The sequence below is a fragment of the Nannospalax galili genome, unplaced genomic scaffold (assembly GCF_000622305.1).
Source record: "Nannospalax galili isolate Female #2095 unplaced genomic scaffold, S.galili_v1.0 scaffold262, whole genome shotgun sequence".
Lineage (NCBI taxonomy): Eukaryota > Metazoa > Chordata > Mammalia > Rodentia > Spalacidae > Nannospalax > Nannospalax galili.
The window spans coordinates 1141669-1162977 of record NW_008348083.1 but is presented as its reverse complement, the minus strand read 5'-3'; the positions used below and the strand labels follow the sequence as shown (position 1 = coordinate 1162977).

At 43.8% G+C, this 21309-nt stretch overlaps 1 long non-coding RNA gene across 1 annotated transcript in view; it reads right to left on the bottom strand.

The window, feature by feature from the left end:
- Window positions 1–17637: 17637 nt before the first annotated feature.
- Window positions 17638–21309, bottom strand: part of LOC115072304 — a 5846-nt gene continuing 2174 nt past the window's right edge. Inside the window, exons 2-3 of the long non-coding RNA XR_003851348.1 lie at window positions 20749–20806; window positions 17638–17937 (exon numbers count right to left, since the gene is read on the bottom strand). This is a non-coding gene — a long non-coding RNA (uncharacterized LOC115072304). The remainder of the gene's footprint in view (window positions 17938–20748; window positions 20807–21309) is intronic.

Here is a 21309-nt window from a genome sequence, read left to right as displayed (position 1 = left end):
CCTCATGTTTCGTCTTTTTTAAAAATTTATTTTATGCTGGGCGTGGTGGCAGAGGCAGGCGGATCTCTGTGAGTTCAAGGCCAGCCTGATCTACACAGCGAGTTCCAGGACAGCTGGGGCTACAAGGAGACCCTGTCTCAAAAAGACAAAAAAATTTTTTTTTTATTTTATGTATCCAGGCATGGTGATGCTTGCCTTTAATCCCAGCACTCAGGAGGGCGAGGCAGGCAGATCTCTGTGAGTTCAAGGCCAGACTGGTTTACATAGAAAGTTCCAGGCCAGCTGGGGCTATAGGGAGACCCTGTCTCAAAAAGAACAAAAAAGATTTTTTTTAAAATTTTATGTGTATGGGTGTTTTGCCTGCATGTATCTAAGCAAGTTACATGCATGCAATGCCTACAGAAACCAGAAGAGAACTTTGGATCCCTGAAACTGGAGTTATAAACCATTGTTAGCTGTCATGTGGGTGCTAGAACTGAACCCAGATCCTTTGCAAGAGCAGCCAGTGCTCTTAACCACTTAGCCATCTCCCCAGTCCAGAGTGTGCAGTTTAGTGCTCACCTTTGATCCTAGCACTGGGGGTGGGGGATGGGGGAGGAAGAGGCAGCACATTTGAGGCTGTCCTGGTCTATGTAACAAGTTCTAGGCCAGCAAGGGTACATAGTGAGACCCTGTCACAACACCTCTCCAAGTGTTTTTTTTTTTTAACATTTATTTATTTATTTGGAGCGTACCACAGCAGGCATGTGGCTACAGAAGACAACTTTCGGGGGTCAGTTCTTTCTCTTCCCACCACGAGTCCTAAGGATCCAACATGGGTTGTCAGGCTTGGCAGCAAGTATCTTCACCCACTGAACCATCTTGTTGGTTCAAAGTTTTGTGGTGGTTTATTTATTTATTTATTTATTTATTTATTTATTTATTTATTTACTTTTCAGTGCTAGGGATTGAACCCAGGGTCTGTACACAGAAGGCAAATGCTCTCCCACTTAGCTACACCCCTGGCTCATGGTTTTTCCCCCCATTGAGTGGAATTAGGGTTGCTTACAGGAGCATGGGTGAAGGGGTATTACAGGAGCCTGGGCAATCTGGAGAGTCCACGCCACTGAAGAAAATGCCTCTCCTTCACCAAAGTAATGATTACTGGCCTCTGTATCCTGGGTAGGGGTGTTTTAAGCCCGTTCCCCTCACCCATTTTTGTTTGTTTGTTTCTTTTGAGATAGGTTTCATGCAGCGCAGATTGACTTGGACTCACTATATAGTTGAGGATGACCTTGAACTTCTGATAGTGCTAGGATTACAAGAATGTGCCAGGCTTTTTCTTCTTTCTTTTTTTTTTTCTAAGACACAGTGTTCTAGTTGGCTTTTGCTTACTGTGATAAAACACTCACCAAAATCAACTTGGGAAGGAAAGGGTTCAAGTTCGCTTACAGCTCCCAGGTCACAATCTGTCACTGAAGGGGTCAGAGCAGGAACTCAAGGCAGGAACATGGAGGCAGGAGCTGAAGCAGAGACCACAGAGCAGTGCTGCTTGCTCCCCTGGCCTGTGCTCAATCTGCTTTCTTATACAATACAGGACCATCAGCCCAAGGGGTTGGCACCACCCACAGTGGGCCGGGCCCTCCCACATCACTCAACAATCAAGAAAATGTCTTGGCACTCAATATGTAGACCAGGATAGCTTCTACCCCTTGGTAATCTTGTTGCTTCAGATTTGTAAGTGTTAGGATGGTAGTTGTGAGCCACCATACCTGATTCCTTTCTGATTTTTGTTCTTTGGAGAAAGGGTCTAAATTATGCTAAAGCGGCCTCAAATCCACTGTGTAGTTGCACATGCCTTTGAACTCATCATCTTCTTGCTACTACCTCTCAAGTGCTGGGTTGTAGGCATGTACTACCATGTCTATCTCCTTTAAACACTTTTTAAAAGATTTATTTTAAGCTAGTGGTAGTGACTTTTAATCTCAGCACTTGGGAGGCAAAGGCGGGTGGGTGTCTGTGAGCTAGAGACCAGTGTGGTTTACAGTGTGTTCCAGGTCAGCTGGGGCTACAGGGAGATCCTGTCCCAAAAACAACCACAAAAGGTTTGTTTATTTATTTATTTATTTATTTATTTATTTATTTATTTATTTGTTTATTTATTTATTTATTTATTTATGGTCTTTTTGAGGCAGGGTCTCCCTGTAGCTCCAGCTGACATGGAACTCACTCTGCAGACTGGGCTGGCCCCTAACTTACAGAGATTCGCCTGCCTCTACCTCCAGAGTGCTAGGACTAAAGGTGTATGCCACCATGCCTGGCCAAAAGATTTATTTTATTTTTAATTACATGCATGTGTGTTTGTCTCTGTATCGGTATGTGCCCATAAGTGCAGGTGCCTGTGGAGACCAGAGGCATTCAAATAGGAGTTATAAGCAGCTGTTGAGTCATCCATCATGGGTACTGTGGGTACTGGGAATGGAATTCTGGGCCTCTGTGAGAGCAGTAGGTACTTTTTTTCCCCTTTGATACACTACACAGGGCTCACTGTGTAGCCCTGGCTGGTCTCAAACTCACAGATATCTGCCTGTCTCTGCCTCATGGATGCTGGAGTTACAGGTGTGTGGCACTAAGCACAGCATCAGATCAGTGTATGTATGCTCTTATACTGCTGAGCTATCTCTCCAGCCCTTAAAAAAATTTAAATTACATTTATTTATTTAGTGTGTGTGTGTGTGTGTGTGTGTGTGTGTGTGTGTGTGTGTCTTATGTGTGCCATGGAACACATGTGGAGTCAGAGGACAACTTATGGAAGTTGGTTCTCTCCCTTCCATCAAGTAGGACCTGGAGATTGAACTCAGGCTGTCAGGCTTGGCGGAAGCACCTTTACCCTCTGAGTTATCCTATTGCCCCACTTTTTTTTTTTTTTTGACACATGCTCCCATTATGTATTGCAGGCTAACCTCAAACTCGACATCTTCTTGCTCTGACTCCCAAGTGCTGGGATTACGGGCAAATAATGAATATCTTTCAGGCTGTTAACTTGTGCAGATACAATTATACCTGTATGCTAAATTCCTCAAAGTGGTCAAAGGGGATGCATATTTATAACTCAGGCAGATGTTGCCAAATCACTGTCTGTGGGAACTGGACTGTCCTATGCCAACAATGTGTGAATGTTCCCTTATTTATTTCCCCCACCACTGTTATTGAAATAACCACAAGTTATTTCATTGATTTTTTTTATGTTTGCCAATCTGATAGGTGGAAATTTACATCCCATACATTTCTAATTTTCATCCAAGTGCAAATTAACTTTCCAAATATTTACTAGCCATTTGTATTTCCTTCATCCAGTTTTTCTCCTAAAAATAAGATTTAAGGGTCCAGCAAGCTGGCTCAGTGGGTGAAGGTGCTTGCTGCCAAGCCTGATAACCTGAGTTTGATCCCTGGGATCCATATGGTGGTGGAAGAGAATTGTTTCCTTCAAGCTGTTCTCTGATTTCCACATGTGGCACACACACAATCAATCAATAAATTGATAAAAATTTCTAAAAATTTTAATTAGCACTAAGTTGAAAATAGAAATAATATAAGAATTCAAATAATTTAATAATTTATCCACTTAATATAGCGAAAGCTTGATATAACAATCCTTTTTTGAGACAGGGTCTAACTATGTAACTATGTAGCACCAACTAGCCTGGAACTTGCTTTGTAGACCATCCCAGGCTGGCCTCAATCTCACAGTGATCTGCTTGCCTCTTCCTCTTGAGTGCTGGGATTAAAGGTATGCTTCACCACGCCAGATAGATATAACATTATCTTTTATTTATTTATTTTTTGTCTTTTTGAGACAGGTCTCCCTATAGCCCCAGCTAGCCTTGAACTCATAGAGATCCACCTGCCTTTGCCTCCTGAGTGCTGGGATTAAAGGCATGTGCCACCATGCCCGACTATAACAATCATTTTGAGATTTTTTTTTCTTTTATGTGTGTGTGTCACATGTGTGTAGATGCCTGCTAAGATGCTCTGGAGTCACTGAGCCATCTCTCCAGCTCCAAATGATATGAAGATCTTTTTATTTTTTTATTTTTATTTTTTATTTTTGTATTTTTGAGACAGGGTCTCCCTGTAGCCCCAGCTGTCCTGGAACTCACCATGTAGACCAGGCTGGCCTTGAACTCACAGAGATCCGCCTGCCTCTGCCTCCCAGTGCTGGGATTAAAGGCATGTGCCACCACGCCCGGCTCAATATAAAGATCTTTTAAGGGGCTGCAGAGATGGCTCAGCGGTTAAGAGCACTGGCTCCTCTTGCCAAGGACCTAAATTCTGTTCCCAGAACGCACATGGCAGCTAACAATCATCTGTAACTCCAGTTCCAGGGGAATCCAATACCTTCTAACCTCCATGGGCATTTCAAAGACACAGGTGTACTTACATACATGCAAGCAACACACACATACACACAAAAATAAAAATAATAAATAATTTTTTTGTCTTTTGAGTCAGGGTCTCCCTGTAGCCCCAGCTGACCTGGAACTCACTATGTAGACCAGGCTGGCCTTGAACTCAGAGAGATCTGCCTGCTTCTGCCTCCTGAGTGGGACTAAAGGCTTTCATCACCATGACTGGCTAAAAAAATATTTAAAATCTTTTTAAAAATTACATTTTATTTATTTATCGTGTATATGTGGGCATGTGTGTGCCATAGCATATATGTGAAGGTCAGAGGATAACTTGTGAGAATCAGTTCTCTCCTTATACCATGTGGGTCCTGGGAATTGAACTCAGGTTTTCAGACTGATGTTACCAAATCACTCTCTATCGAACTGGACTGTCCTATGCAAACAATGTGTGACTTGTTCGCTTATTTACCCCCACCACTGCCCACAAATTAGTCATTGATTTTTTGGATGTTTGCCGATTTGATAGGTGGAAATTACCATCTCACAGTTTTAATTTTCATCCAAGTGCAAATTGTGCACATGTATGTGTGCACATATGTGTGCATGCACATGTGTGTGTTTCTGTGTATACAAATGTATAAGTGTATACTTGGGGGGCCTGGGGACATGCACTTGGGGGGACCTGCGGACATGCACTTGGGGAGGCCTGGGGACATACTTGGGTGTCATTCTTCAGGAGCCGCCCACCTTACTTAAAAATATATTTATTTATTTTATGCATGATTGTGCCTGAATGTATGTGAGTGCACCATGTGTGTGCAGGTACCCATGGAGGCCAGAAGAGGGGGTTGGATCACGTGGAACTGGAGTTCTCTGCCATGTGGAGAGAGAACCCAGGTTCTCTGAGAGAGCAGCCAGTGCTCATAGCCCCTGGGTCATGTCTCCACCCCCTCTACTTTACCTTTTGAGTCAGGGTCTCTCACTGAATCTTGAGCTCACTGATTCAGCTAGGTTGGCTGGCTAATGAGTCTCAGGGACAGCCTGTCTCTACCTCCTGAGTGTTGAGATTACAGGTACATGCCACCACTTCTGGCTTTTTACCTGAGTTTCTGGGGGTAGAACTCAGGTCCTTGTGCTTGCAATCTGTCTCCCCAGCCCAGGACTGCAAACATTTTATTTTTCAGTTTGCCATTTGTTGTCTGGTTTTGCTTTGTTTTCTCTATTTGCAAGTGAGTTTATCAATGTTTTCACTTTCTCCCTCCCTTTTCCCCTTCCTCCTTTCTTTTGACAGGATCTCATGAAACCCAGGCTGGCCTTGAACGCACTATGTAGCCAAGGATTAACCTGTACTCCTGATCCTCCTGCTTCTACCTCCAGAGTGCTGGAATTGCAGGAGTGTACCATCATGTCTGGTTTATGTGATAGTAAGGATCAAAATTGAACCCAGGGCTTTGTGCATGTTATGCAAGCACTCTACCAACTCAAGTTATATGCCCAGTACTTCAATATTTTCTTTTTTTTTTTTTCTGTTTACTTTTCCTCTTTGGTGATGGTGATGGAGATGGAACCCAGGTCTTTAAAAAAAATTTTTTTTGGTCTTTTTGAGACAAGGTCTCCCTGTAGCCCCAGCTGGCCTGGAACTCACTAGGAACTCATTATGTAGACCAGGCTAGTCTTGAACTCAGAGATTTGCCTGCCTCTGCGTTTCAAGTGCTGGGACTAAAGGCGTGCGCCGCCATGCCTGGTCTTTTTTTTTTTAATTTTATTTATTTTTTAAATTTTATTTTATGTGTATGTGTATGCATGCGTGTATTGCCTGCACGTAGGTAAGTGCACCCGTGTCGTGCGATGCCCACAGACGTCAGAAGAGGCTGTCGGATCCCCTCGGACTGGAGTTACACACAGTTGTTAGCTGCCATGTGGGTGCTGGGATTCGATAAAATTACTTTATTTAATGTATATGGGTGTATTGCCTGCATGTATGTAAGTACACTGTCATGCAAGGCCCATGGAGATCAGAAGAAGACATTGGATCCCCTGGAACTCGAGTTACAGATGGTTGTTAGCTATCATGTAGGTCCTGAGACTTGAACCTGGGTCCTCTGCAAGAGTAGCCAGTGCTCTTAACTGCTGAGCTATCTCTCCAGCCCCAGAACCCAGGTCTTTATGGAAGCTAGCCAAGGACTCTACTACTGAGCTACATCCCTAGCTGTTTTTATATCAAGACAATGTCTTGTTATATAGCCCAAGCTACCATCCAATTCATGACCCCTCTATCGCATCCTCTCAAATGCGGAGATTATAAGCATGTACCACTACACTTGTGCCTCCTGAGTGCTGGAATAAAAGGTGTGGGACACCGTGCCTGGCATTATTTATTTATTTATTTATTTATTTATTTATTATTCATTTATTTATTATAACACGGTCTCATGTAGCCTAGACTGACCTCGCATTCCCTATGTAGCCAACCATGACTTTGAACTCCTGATCCTTTTGACTCCACTTCCCAAGAGATGGGATTACCGGTGGGAGCCACCACGGCAAGCTCCTTTAAAGTTTCTTAATTCTCTGTAATGATTATTGTACTTTTCAGAATTTCATAAATTTTGAAATTGTTTTTATGGCAGTAAGACAAAGCTGAAACAAGGGTTTTTGCTGTGTTTCTCCCCGAAGGAAAATTCCTTCTTTCAAGAGTTAGGTCAGTCTGTGGTTCTCCAGGGTGTAACTCTGGGTTCTTAGCGCCCCCTGTTGGCGTATCTGAGCTCAGCAGCCCGAGCTGTCCTGGAACTCACTATGTAGACCAGGCTGGCCTTGAACTCACAGAGATCCGCATGCCTCTGTCTCCTAAGTGCTGGGACTGCAGGCGTGCGCCACCACGCCCGGCTATTTATCACATTTTAATTAATTAATTTAGTATGCATCTGTGTGGGTGCATGCGTACTAACTTGCATCAGTCAGTTCTCTCTTTCCATCATGTGGGTTCCAGGTACTAAGCTCAAGGCTTCTGGCTTGTTGACAAGGGCCTTTAGCCACTGTGCTGTCTCACTGGCCCCTATCTCATTTATTTACAATTAATTCATCAAACATTTATGGGGCATCTTCCCTGCACCAGCTTCTGTTCCAAGCACTTGGGTCAAAGATTGTTACCCTAAGGGCTGGAGAGAAGGCTCAGTGGTTAAGAGTACTGACTGCTCTTGCAGAGGACCTGGATTCGATTCTCAGCACCCACATGGTAGCTAACAACCATTCCTAAATCCAGTTCCATGGGATCCAATGCCCTCTTCTAGCCTCTGATGGCATTGCACATCATGTGCAGGTAAAACACACACACACAGACATGCAGGTAAAACACACACAGACAAACACACACACACACACACACACACACACACACATACACACACACAAAGAAATTTAAAAAATCTAAAAAGTCTATATAGCTAACATTATTACTGTTCAGGAAAGACCAAGTTAACTTGGAGAAGTAGAAATTATATAGAATGGTTATAAAAATAAGGAGGAAAAAAATCTAAGAAAATAGATAAAGAATGGGGAGGGATTTTTATTTGGCTTTTTTTTTTCTTGGTCTTTTGAACCCAGGTCTCCCTGTAGCCCCAGCTGATCTGGAACTCACTATGTAGACCAGGCTAGCCTGGATGTCACAGAGATTTGCCTGCCTCTGCCTCTGCAGTGCTGGGATTAAAGGTGTGTGCCACCATGCCCAGCTGGGATGTTAATTTTAAACAGAGTGATCAGAAATGGGCTCATTGAGAAAAGCAATTAAAAGCAGTTAAAGGAGTGAAAGAGCAAGCCAAATGGGTAATATAGTGGAAGAACATTCCAGAAAGGGGAAATTGCCAGTTCAAAAGTTCTGAGGCAGGGGCTGGAGAGATGGTTCAACAGTTAAGAACACTGGTTGTTCTTGCAGAAGACCTGGGTTCGAATCCCAGAACCCATATGGCAGCTAACAACTATCGATAACTCCAGTTCCAGGAGATCCAACAGCCTCTTCTGTCCTCCGCCGGCATTGCACAACACGGGTGCACTTACCTACATGCAAGCAATACACGCATACACTTTAAAAAAAGTAATAAAAATAATAAAAATATTTTTTAAAAAAGTTCTGAGACAGAAATGTTAAAAGTATGATCATTGAGTGAATAGTTAAGAGGCCTGTGTGCCTAGCGCAGAGAAATGAGGGCTAGAGAGAAAAGACATTGGCAGGCCACCAAGCCTGAGGACCCACATGGTGAAGGGAGGGCATCAATCCACTTCCACAGGCTGTCCTCTGTCCGTTGTGTGCTGTAGCTGGAGTTCACACATACACATACACACGATTAATTAATTAAGATGTATAATGTAGGGGCTAGAGAGATGGCTTAGTGGTTAAGAACACTGACTGCTCTTGCAGAAGACCCGGGTTCGAATCCCAGCACCAACATGGCAGCTAACAACTGTCCATAACTCAAGTTTCAGGGGATCCGACAGCCTCTTCTGTCATCCGTGGACATTGCAGGACACAGGTGCACTTACCTACATGCAGGCAATACATGCATACACATAAATAAAAAAAATTTAAATGTATAATAAAAAATAATTATTTTTATTCTATGAGTGTTTTGCCTGCATGTATGTAAGTGCACCACATGCATGCAATGCTTTTGGAGGCCAGAAGAGGCTGTCAGATCCCCTGGGACTGAAGTGACAGATGGTTATCCTCATGTAGGTGCCGGGAACCAAACCAGGGTCCCCCACAAGAGCAGCCAGTGACCTTAACCGCTGAGCCATGTCTTCAGTACTACATATGAAAAAATATATTTTTTTGTCTTTTTCTTTTTTTTGGAGACAGGGTCTCCCTGTAGCCCCACCTGGCCTGGAACTCACTTTGTAGACCAGGGTGGCCTCAAACTCACAGAGATCTGCCTGCCTCTGCCTCCCGAGTGCTGGGATTACAGGCGAGCACCACCATGCCTGGCTGTGAAAATTTTTTAAAGAGAAGGAAAAAGTCAAAGCCTGGAAATGACAAGGGGAGATCCTTGAAGGTCACAGGGAAAGGACTTGACCTTTACTAGTGGTGTAGGCTGTATATAGGACTCTAGGTAAAGAGCAGACACAATGGGACAGATGTGAAGAGATGCCCTCTAGCTTGTATGTGGACTCACAAACAAACGCCTTTAATCCCAGCACTTGGGGGCAAGGGCAGGTTTATCTCTATGCATTAGAGACCAGCCTGGTCTACACAGAGTTCCAGATCAGTCAGTGCTACATAGTGAGATCCTGTCTCAAAAACAAAACAAGCCATTAATCCCTGCACTTGGGAGGCCAGTGGCAGGAGGATCTCTGTGAGTTTAAGAGTAGGCTGGTCAACATAGTGAGTTCCAGGCCATCTGGGGTTACAGACCCTGTCTCGAAAGACCAGAAAATACACACAAAAAAAAACAAAACAAAAAAACAAAACAAAAAAACCCCAAAACCCAAAAAAACCCACAAAACAAAACAAAACAAAACAGAAACCCAAAAACAACCCCCACCCCCGCCACACACAGAAAAGGAAAGGAACAAACACCATTTGAATGTGGTGGAGAAAGAACTCCAAGTGATCTTAGTGGAAAGGGCAGAATGGATTTTAATTGAAGGACAAGTGCTGTACTATTGAGCTGTACCCGAGCATCGCCCCTTTTATTTTTTAATATTTATTTTAAAAAAATTTATGTGCCAGGCATAGTGGTAAACACCTTTAATCTCAGCACTTGAGAGGTAGAGACAGACAGAGCTCTGTGAGTTCAAAGCCAGCCTGGCCTACATAGTGAGTTCCAGGTCAACTGGGGCTACAGAAAGACCCTGTCTCAAAAAGACCAAAAAAAAATTTTTTTTAATGTGTATGAGTGTTTTGCCCTCATGTATGTGAGTGCACAGGTGTCATACAATGCCTGCGGAGGCGAGAAGAGGGCAGTGGATCCCCTGGAACTGGAGTTACAGATAGTTGTTAGCCTCCATGTGGGTGCTGGGAACCAAACTCCAGTCCTCTGCAAGAGCAGCCAGTGTTCTTAACCACTGAGCCAGCTCTTCAGCCACCCTTTTTAATATTTTAAAATATTAAAGTTTGATTACAAAGTAACAGGCCCTTAGCCTCTTAAAGCAATTTTTAATTTTTCTAGTTCCTTGTCTAATCCTGGGTCATTTATGACATTTTCATGTCATATCTCTTAGTCTACCTTTAGTAGACATTTCCCGTCTTCCTCCTCCTTCATCTCCTGTCCTCCCCCTTCTCCTCCTCCTCTCCCTTCTCTTCCTCCTCCTCCATCTCACCAGCCTTTTTTTTTTTTTTTTTAAAGACAGGTTCTCCCTGTAGCTCCTGCTATCCTGGATCATCTGCCTGCCTCTGCCTCCCAAGTGCTGGAATTAAAGGCATGCGCCATCCACGCTCAGCTCAGAACTCATTTTTTTAAGTGAAATGTGTTGCCAGGGTGGGTGGTGCATGTCTTTGAATCCGAGCACTCAGGAGGCAGAGGCAGGGCGGTGGAGGCAGAAGGATCAGCAAAGTTCCTGGGCTAGGTAACGAGACCCTGTAAAAACAAAACACCAACTACTTATTCTCTATAGGACCACTAGGTGGAGAGAGTTCTTTAGTTCAAACTTCCACTTAAGTGACAGGCTGAGAGTCAAGGAGGACAAGGGGGCCAGTGAGATGGAAAAAAAAAAAAAAAAAAAAAAAAAAAACCCACCTACCACCAAACTTGACAACCCGAGTTCAAAAACTCCAGGTCTCACATAGAGGAAGGAGAGAACTGACTCCCGTAAACTGTCCTCTGACCTCCACACATGCACTGGGTCACACTCACATGCACGTCACACACACACACACACACACACACACACACACACATGAAAAATAAACAAAAATGTAATTTCAAAAAAAGTGGGCTGGGCATAGTGGCTCACGTCTTTAATCTCAGCACTCAGGAGGTAGATGCAGGCAGATTTCTGTGAGATTGAGGCCAGCCTGGTCTACATAGAGAGTTCCAGGCCAGCTGGGACTACAGGGAGACCTTGTCTTAAAAAGACCAAAAAACCAAAAATGAGTTCTGAAGACTGGAATGCAGGTCCTGCGGCTTGAAGAGCAAGCATCTTAGTAGCTGAGCTCTCTCTTCAGAGAGCTATATCCCCAGCCCTTAATAACAGTTGTTTGTTGTTGTTGAAATCTTTTACTGAATTTTTGTGAATTTCAGAAAACACATCTTGATCATATTTAGACCCCTTCCCTATCTGCACCTCTATAGCCCCCCACCATATTTCATTCATTTTGTCATATATGTTAAGGCCTATCAAGCCAAGATTGTTTCCCCAAATGTCCCTTGGTGTAAGTCCATCTACTGGAGCCTTGTCAACCTCTCCAGTGTCACTTCTTAAAGAAAACCAACTTTCCTTCTCCCAGTAGCCATTGGCTGCCAATAGCTCCTCAGCTAAGGCTGGGGCTTCGAACCTATTGTCCCACTTCTATGCTGGGTTTTTGTCTGGTTTGAGTTTGCCTGGATCTTGCACATGCTATTACCTTTGTATTTACAGACAAGTGTACCTCTCACCACTCATCAAAAAAACTACTTTTTGCAACAGGTAGAGACTATTACAGAGTTCCACAACCAGTCAAACGCAGAGAATAAGTGTCTGTGAGATGCCCAACCCTAAGTGACACATCTACAATGGAACCTCTACATCTAAGGCTCAGGGAACATAGTGGAATGGGGGGGGGCGCAGAGAGACTACTAATGCATCTCTCAACTCTCATTCAGGGAATCTGCCTCAAGTAACAGATGGTGATTAACAATTTTTTTAAATTTGAGACAGGGGGCCAGGCGTGGTGTGGCACACGCCTTTAATCCCTGCTCTTAGGAGACAGAGGCAGGCGGATCTCTGTGAGTTCAAGGCCAGCCTGGTCTACATAGTGAGTTCCAGGACAGCTGGGGCTACAGGGAGACCCTGGCTCAATTTTTTTTTTTGGTCTTTTTGAGACAGGGTCTCATTCTATAGAACAGGTTGGCCCCAAAGTCTCAGGGATTCTCCTGACTCAACCTCCTAAGTGCTAGGATTACAGGTGTAAGCCACCATAAGCAGCTTTTTAAAAATTATTTTTAAGTTAAAAATTTTTTTTTTCAGACAGGTTAGTCCCACCTGGCCTGCAACTTGCTGTGTAGACCAGACTGGCCTCAATCTCACAGAGATCTGCCTGCCTCTGCCTCCGAAGTGCTGGGATTGAAGATGTGTATCACTACTCCTGGCTAAAAAATTTCTCAAATTTGTGTGTGTGTGTGTGTGTGTGTGTGTGTGTGTGTGTGTGTGCTGAACTCAGGTCCTCTACAGGAGCAGCAAGCCAGTGAGCGCACCTTTTCTTTTCTTTTCTTTTTCCCCAGACAGGGTCTCACTATGTAGCTCTGGCTGACCTGGAACTCACTCTGTAGAAAACCAGGCTGGCCTTGAATTCATAGAGATCCTCCTGCTTCTGCCTCTTGAGTGTTGGGATTAGCCCAGCTTCCTTTTCTTTAAATTTTTTTTTTAGATTTATTTTTTATGTATGAGTGTTTTGCCTGCACGTATGTATGTGTAACATGAGTGTGTCTAGTGCCCAAGAGGACAGAAGAGGGCATCAGATCCCCTGGAACTGAAATTATGGATGGTTGTTAGCCACCATGTGGGTGCTGGGAACCTAGCCTGGATCCTCTGTAGGAGCAGCCAGTGCTCTTTATGGAGCCACCGCTTTAGCTCCTGAAAAAAAAAAAAAATGCTTGTTTTCTCCTGGTATCCATTTCTTTTTATTTATTAAAATTTACTTTTTTTTTCAGTCTTTTTTAAGACAGAGTCTCCCTGTAGCCCCAGCTGAGTTGGGGCTGGAACTGTGTAGACCAGGTTGGCCTCAAACTCACAGAGATCCACCTGCCTCTGCCTCCCAAGTGCTGGGATTAAAGGCATGTGCCACCACTCCCAGCCTTAAAATTTACAGTTTATTACATCTATTTGTGTGTGTATGTGGGTGGATGCACATGTACACGGCACAAGTGTGGAGCTCAGAGGATAATCTGAAGAAGACAGTTCTCTCCCTCCGCCACGTGAGTCATGAGGCTCAAACTCAGGTCATCAGGCTTGGTAGCAAGTGTGTATACCTGCTAAGCCATCTTGCCAGTTCTTCATGATAAGTTTAAATAAATATGGACTAAGAACAAAAGGTTAGCTAGATGTGGTGGTGCACACTTTTAATCCCAGCACTCTGGAAGCAGAGGTGGGCCTGTTTTAGATAGTGAGACCCTGGCCCCTCCCCGCCAAAAAATACCGAGTAGGGTACTGCATACCTTTAATTCCAGCACTGGGCGGCAAAGGCAGGAAGACCTCTGTGAGATCAAGGCCAGGCTGTCTACATAGTGTTCCAGGCCAGCTGGGGCTACAGGGAGATCCCATGCCTTCTTCTAGCCTCTTCGAGGACTGAACAACATGGGTACACTTACACACATGCAGGCAATACACTCATAAACATATATATATATGGCTGGAGAGATGGCTCAGCGTTAAGAGCACTGACTGCTCTTGTGGATGACCCATATGGCAACTAACAACCATCTGTATCTCCAGTTCCAATGCCCTCTTTTGACCTCCTCAGGCATTTCACAACACGCATGCACTTACATACATGCAGGCAAAACATTCATACACATAAAATAAAATAAATAAAAAAATTTAACAATAAAGAAAATTTAAAATAACAATAATAAAATATTTTAAAAACGAGAAAGCGAGGCCTGTAGGGTGTAAAGGGTAAAAGAATTGGAGTTGGAGAGATAATTCAATGGTTAGGAGTGAGTACTGCTTATTTTGCAGAGGACCCAAGTTCGAATTACAGAACACACTTTGGACAGCTTACAACCACCTGCAACACCATCTCTGGGGGATATGATTCTCTCTTCTGGCCTCCACAGACACTTTGCATTCATGTGCATGTACCCCAACATAGACACACAGGAAAACACATAATTAAAAAGAAATATTTTTTTATTATTTTTATTTTATGTGTATACGTGTATTGCCTGCATGTAGGTAAGTGCGCCCATGTCATGCAATGCTGGCGGAGGTCAGAAGAGGCTGTCAGAAGCCCTGGGACTGGAGTTATAGACAGTTGTTAGCTGCCATGTGGGTGCTGGGATTTGAACCCAGGTCTTCTGCAAGAACAACCAGTGTTCTTAACCGCTGCGCCATCTCCCCAGCCCCAGAAATATTTTTTAAAGAGTAACAATGACAGGTGCACTTATGTACCTTTAAACTAGACTCAGAGAGGCTTCTGTACAGAGGACAAGAGATAGAAACTGGTTAGGCAGTCGAAGGCATAGACCTTGAAAGATTCTTGGCTATCTGCTGGAAATGTCCTGGGTTCTGCCCTGTCCAGTGGCCAAGAATGCCACAAGGGGGCGCTGCTTCCAGATCTTCTGAATTCTTGTTATATATTTTTTTTAATTAAAAAAAGTTTATTTTTTGTGTATGAGTGTTTTGCCTGCATGTATATAATTTCAGCATGTGTGTGCAATGTCTGTGAAAGCCAGAAGAGAGCATTGAATCCCCAGGAACTGGAGTTACAGACGGTTGTTAGCTGCCATGTGGGTGCTTGTCTTCAAACCCAGGTCCTCTGCAAGAGTAGCCATTGCCCTTAACCTCTGAACCACCTCTCCAACCCTTAATTCTTTATCTTAAGCGCCTACTTATAAATCTATATTATATTCCTTCCTAAACTTATCCTTCCATTCTCTGTGAATTTCATTCTTCTATTTTAAAAAAATTATTTATTTATTTATCTATTTTTATGTGTATGCGTGTATTGCCTGCATGTAGGTAGGTGCACCCATGTTGTGCAATGCCCGCGGAGGTCAGAAGAGGCTGTCGGATACCCTGTAAGGACAGTGTTAGCTGCCACGTGGGTGCTGAGATTTGAACCCGGGTCTTCTTCAAGAACAACCAGTGTTCTTAACTGCTGACCCATCTCTCCAGCCCCTCATTCTTCTATTTTATAACACAAGAATCTATAGACCACTGACTCAGTGGGAATTTTGTGTAACATGAGTGTCTAGCATCCTAACTCGTGGGTTAGACCCCACCTGAGGGCTGGAGAGAGATGGCTCAGCAGTTAAAAGCACTGGCTGCCTTTGCAGAGGGTATGAGCTCGGTACCCAGCATCCACATAGTTACAACTGTCTGTAACTTCAGATGCTCTCTTCTGACCTCTGCAGGTATTACACCCACAGGCTCCCTTATGTACTTGTAAGCAAACATCCACATAAAATAAAATAAACATAATTAAACAAGCCCACCTGAGGCTAGGAAGCTTCTGTGAAACTCAAGGACACCCCACTTTCCCAAATCATTACGATATGGGGAACCCCTCTGTGCAGTAACCCAACTTGGTCAAAGCTAGGGAAGGGAGCCCAGGCCCCAGTGTCAGGGGTGAGACACTTGCCAGTAATGATGTGTTTCTCCATCCCCACAGGTGGCAGAGAGATGAATTCCAGAGCTCTGGGGATGGAGGAGGTACCAGGGTGGAACGGTGAGTGGAGGCAGACTAGTTGGATGTGGGCCAGCGACTTTGGAGTTAGAGGGAGGGAAGGGCATAGCAGAGGGTAAACCTTGAGGCTGAGCTGTCCTTTGAATACCTCATATGGGTCCTTGGCCCTAATGTTGGGGTGTGGGTGTTGAGAGACAGCCTCCACCTCTCTGAGGCAGCTGGACATTCCAGACAGGAGTGGGGTGGGGTGCTCACAGTGTGTAAGAGGTCTTCAAAAGGGCAAAGCAGCCCGAAGTGGCTGCCAAGGGCTTCATGTGCATTCTGACGTGGCTGGCAGCCTGCTTCTCCTTCCTGTCAGCCAGGGACAGGGTGGGTCAGAGAAGGGTCACATTTTCTAATAAGAATATGAAGAGTGTCAGCAATGAGGTGTGTGTGTGTGTGTGTGTGTGTGTGTATGTGTGTGTGATGGATGTCGTTAATGAGGTCTAAGGTCATTGCTTATTTATTTATTTATTTATTTATTTATATTTATTTATTTATTTATTTGAGACAGGGTCTCCTTGTAGCCTCAGCTGGCCTGGAACTCACTGTGTAGTCCAGGCAGGCCTCGTTCTCACAGAGATTGCCTGCCTCTGTCTCCCAAGCACTGTGATTAAAGGGTTTACCACCACACCCATCTCCCCCTTTGAGTGCTAGGCTGCTCCTTTTTCTTTTCTTTTCAAATTCTTTCTGTTACATTTATTTATTTGTGTGTATGCATGTGTGTGCATGTGTACCACAGCACATATTTGGAGGTCAGCAGACAACCTGTGGGAGTCAGTTTTCTCCTTCTACCATGTGAGTCTCAGGGATGAAACTCAGGCTGTCAGGCCTGGCATCGAGAGCCTTCACCAACTGAGCCATTCCGATGGCTTCTTTCTTACTTCTCTTCCTTTGTATTTGTATTTTTGTTTGTGGTGGGCTTTTTTTCCCTGTTTTTTTGAGACAAGGTCTCCTTGAAGCCCCAGCTGGCCTGGAACTCACTATGTAGACTAGGCTGGCCTCTTATCTCACTATGATCCATCTGCCTTTGCCTCCCAAGTGCTTGGATTAAACAAATGATTTAAAATGACTGAATAGGCCTTAACATATATGCATGAATGCATGAAATCCAGTGGCGGGGGTGCGGATGGGAGAGAGGAGTCTAAAATTTGATTAATATGAAATGCATATGAAATGCGTAAGAACTCAATAAAAATATACATTAAAATGGTTTAGTATTGGGCTAGGCATAGTGCTGCACACCTTTAATTTCAGCACTCAGAAAGCAGAGGCAGGAGAATCTCTGTGAGTTCAAGGTGAGCCTGGTCTACATAGTAAGTTCCAGGCCAGCCAGGGTTACATTGTGATATCCTGTCTCAAAAATTTAAATTATTATTATTATTATTTTCATTATTTTGTGTGTGTGTATATGTGTGTGTGTGTGTGTGTGTGTGTGTGTGTGTGTGTGTGTGAAGGTCAGAGTACAAGGTTGTAGGCTGGTTCCTTCTACCTTTACATACACTCCAGGGATCAACTCATGTGGTCAGGCTTGTATGGCAAGTGCTTTACTGACTGAGACATCTTTATAAATTTTTAAAAATTTTAATAAAGATTTTATTTTTATTTTATGTGTATGAGTGTTTTGTCTGCACGTATGTAAGTGCACCTGTGTTGTTCAATACCTTTGGAGGTCAGAAGAGGGTGTTGGATCCCATGGAAAAAGAGTTAAGGACATGTGTTAGTGGCCACTTGGGTGCTGGGAACTAAACCCAGTTCCTCTGAAGAGCAGTAAGTACTCTTAACCACTGAGTTGTCTCTCCAGCCCCACTACTGAGCCATCATTCAGGCAGGCACTTGCTTTGAACAATAGCAGTGATGAAGGCTATGGGTGGTACTATCCTGAGACTGTTGGCTGAACAATATTCATTGAAGCCAATGAGTATTTATGAGATATTCTAATCTTATCCTCCTTGTCCCTGAGAACCAGGATTCCTGTGGAAGAAAAAAAGAAACAGATGAGTATTAGTATTAGTTTCTGTCTAAGTTATTTGTGCCAATGAGACAAAATAATGGACAAAGGAACTACGGAAGGAAGGTTAATTTTGGCTCACAGTTCCAGGGTACACAGTCCGTCACACTCCCAGCAGGAGTGGGAGGCAGCCTGTCACATTACATCAGTGATGAAGGCTAGGGCTTAGGTTAGGTTCTCTTTTTATTTAGTCCCATGGAAGGAACATTGTCATTCACACTTAGGGTGGCCCTCCTACTTCAATTAACCCAGTATAGATAATCTCTTCACTGGCATGTCCAGAGACTTATTTCCATGGTGATTCTAAATGTCATCACAATCAAGATTCACCAACATAGTTTCCTACAACTGCTATAATAACAGTCACAAATTCAGTGGTTTAAGAAAACACAAAGTGGGGCTGGAGAGATGGCTCAGCAGTTAAGAGCACTGGCTGCTCTTGCAGAGGACCCAGGTTCAGTTCCCAGCACCCACACGGCTGCTAACAACTGTCCTCAACTCTAGTTTCAGGGGATCTGACACCTTCTTCTGGCTTCTGTAGGCATTGTACAACATGGACACACTTATATACATGCAGGAAAAACACTCATACTCATAAAATAAGAATAAGTGAATAAAAAGAAAACACAAAGCTGGCGCTGGGACCCAGTTGTTAAGAGTGTTTTCCTAGCATGTATACAGGCCTGGTTCCATCCCTAGTGCTGCATAAAACTGAGAATGGTGCTGCACACCTGTCACCCCAGGGCTCCAGAGGTAGAGACAAGAGGATCAGAGTTCAAAATTATCCTTGGCTACACAGTGAGTTGTAGGCCAGTCTGGGCTACATGGGACTTTCTCTCAAAACCCAAAAACAATGGGCTGGAGAGCTGGCTCAGTGGTAAGAGCACTGGCTACTCTTGCAGAGGCTCCAGATTTGGTTCTCAGCGCCCGCATGAAGGCTAACAACTGTCTCTAATGCCATTTCCAGGGATCCAACACTGTAGGAATGACTTTTATAAAATGGACAGGACTTGGACTAATGATTTTTAACTTTGTGACCAAAAAAACTACAGTCACTCAACCATGTGCTCTTGTGACCTGGACATCTGATCTTGATTCTGCCTTGGGACCTCAATTTGCTGCTTCACCCAAATATAGTAAGCGGATGTGGGTTTGCTTGAGAATTAACATATCGAAACGCTGAAAGGCAGTGCATTAAAAACAATGAAGACTGAGAAGAATGCTTAATAACGTGTGTATGAGATGTTCTAGATCTAGGGATGAAAGGTCAAGATTGTTTGATAAAATAAGGGTGGATCCAAGTTTGGAATTCCCCAGTTGAAGCTGTAGAAATGGTTTTAAATAAAATTATGGGTGAAGCCTAGCACAATGGCAGAGTTCCAGGAGATATGTGGGGAACAGAAGTGATGCCCTCTGAGTTTGGGCCCACTCTTCAAAACTAAAGTTAAGAGTCAGGCTGCTTATTCAGGTGTAATTGTAATGTTGGCATGGTAATGCCACACAACACCATCTTCTGGCCCTCGCTGGCACTGAATGACACAGGTGTACTTACATATATGCAGGCAAAACACTCATACTAATAAAATAAAAAAATAAACCAAAAACAACAACAACAAAAACAAGGTGGGCAAGATAACTCAGTAGGGAAAGGTATTCACTGTCAAACTTCATGACCTGAGTTTGATCTCTGGAACCCACACGGTGAAAGAGAGAACCAACTCACACAGGTTGTCCTCTGATCTCCACAAGTATGCTTTGGCATGTGTGTGCTCTCCCCACATTAAATAAATGTGGAAACAACGGAATCCAACAACAAGCGAGTCGTGGTGGCACACACCTTTGACCCCAGCACTCAGGAGGCAGAGGCAGGTGGATCTCTGTGAGTTCCAGGCCAGCCTGGTCTACATAGTGAGAGTCTCAAAATACAACAACAAAGGGGCTGCAGAGATGCTCAGGGGTTCAGAGCACTGAATGCTCTTGCAGAGGACTCAGGTTTGATTCCCAGCACCACATGGCGGCTGCGGCTAACAACTGACCCTGACTCCAGTTACAGGGGATCTGATGCCCTCTTCTGGTCTCCACCGGCATTGCATGAACATGGTGACCTTACATGCAGGCAAAACACACACGTTAAAAAAATGCTTCCTGGGGGCTGGAGAGATGGTTCAGCGGTTAAGAACACTGACTGTTCTTGCAAAAGACCCGAGTTCGAATCCCAGCACCACATGGCAGACTAACAACCATTTGTAACTTCCAGTTCCAGGGGATCTGACAGCCTCTTCTGTCCTCCCTGGGCATTGCATGACATGGGTGTACTTACCTACACGCAGACAATACACACATATACATAAAATAATAAATAAAATATATTTTTTAAAAAAGGCCTTAAAAATGCTTCCTGGACTGGGGATGTAGCTCAGTGATCTGTCACCTGCCTAGTGTGAGTGAAGTCTTGGGCTTCATTTCCACCACTGAGAGGAAAAAAGTCTTTGGATATTGCAAAATATCCATAAGTAACAAAATGGCCCTGGTTGAAAACTCCCCCTTAGATATGCAACTGTTTTATGTGGTTTCATGGACTTGGCTCTGTGTTGTGTGTATGTGTGCACTTTGTTCTGCAATTAACCATTTTTGGTTTGAGTTTTTGAGACTGAACCCAGGGCTTTGCACATCTTAAACAAAATGCTCTACTTATTGCACAATAAAAATTTTTTACAATTCTATTTTTACAATTCCAAATATTTTTATCATACCAAAATTCTCATGGAACTTACATGGAGAAATGGGACAGAATTCTTCAGCTAATCAAACAATGAAAATAGCCAAAACAATCTGTAAAAGAGAAAAATCAGAAGTTGACAATATAGCCCAGTGGTAGAGAGGCACCTACTTAGAATCCCTCAGTGAGGGGCTGGGGACATGGGTCAGCTCATCAGTAGAGTGCTTATCTCTTATGTGTGAGGCACTAGATTGAGAGAGAGAGAGAGAGAGAGAGAGAGAGAGAGAGAGAGAGAGATCAGAGATTAAAATCTATTTTAGGAGCTGGAGAGATGGCTCAGCGGTTAAGAGCACTGACTGCTCTTGCAGAGGACCCAGGTTTGAGTCCCAGCACCCACATGGTGGCTACAAACTATCCTTAACTCCAGTTCCAGGGGAATCCAAATCCTCTTCTGACCTCCATAGCATTTGTACAACACAGGTGCACTCACTTACATGCAGGCAATACACTCATACACAAAAAATAAAATGAAAATAATAAAATATTTTTTAAAACATCAATACAGTTTAACACTAGAATACTTTTGTCATGTTGCCCAAATATGGTAAATATTTTG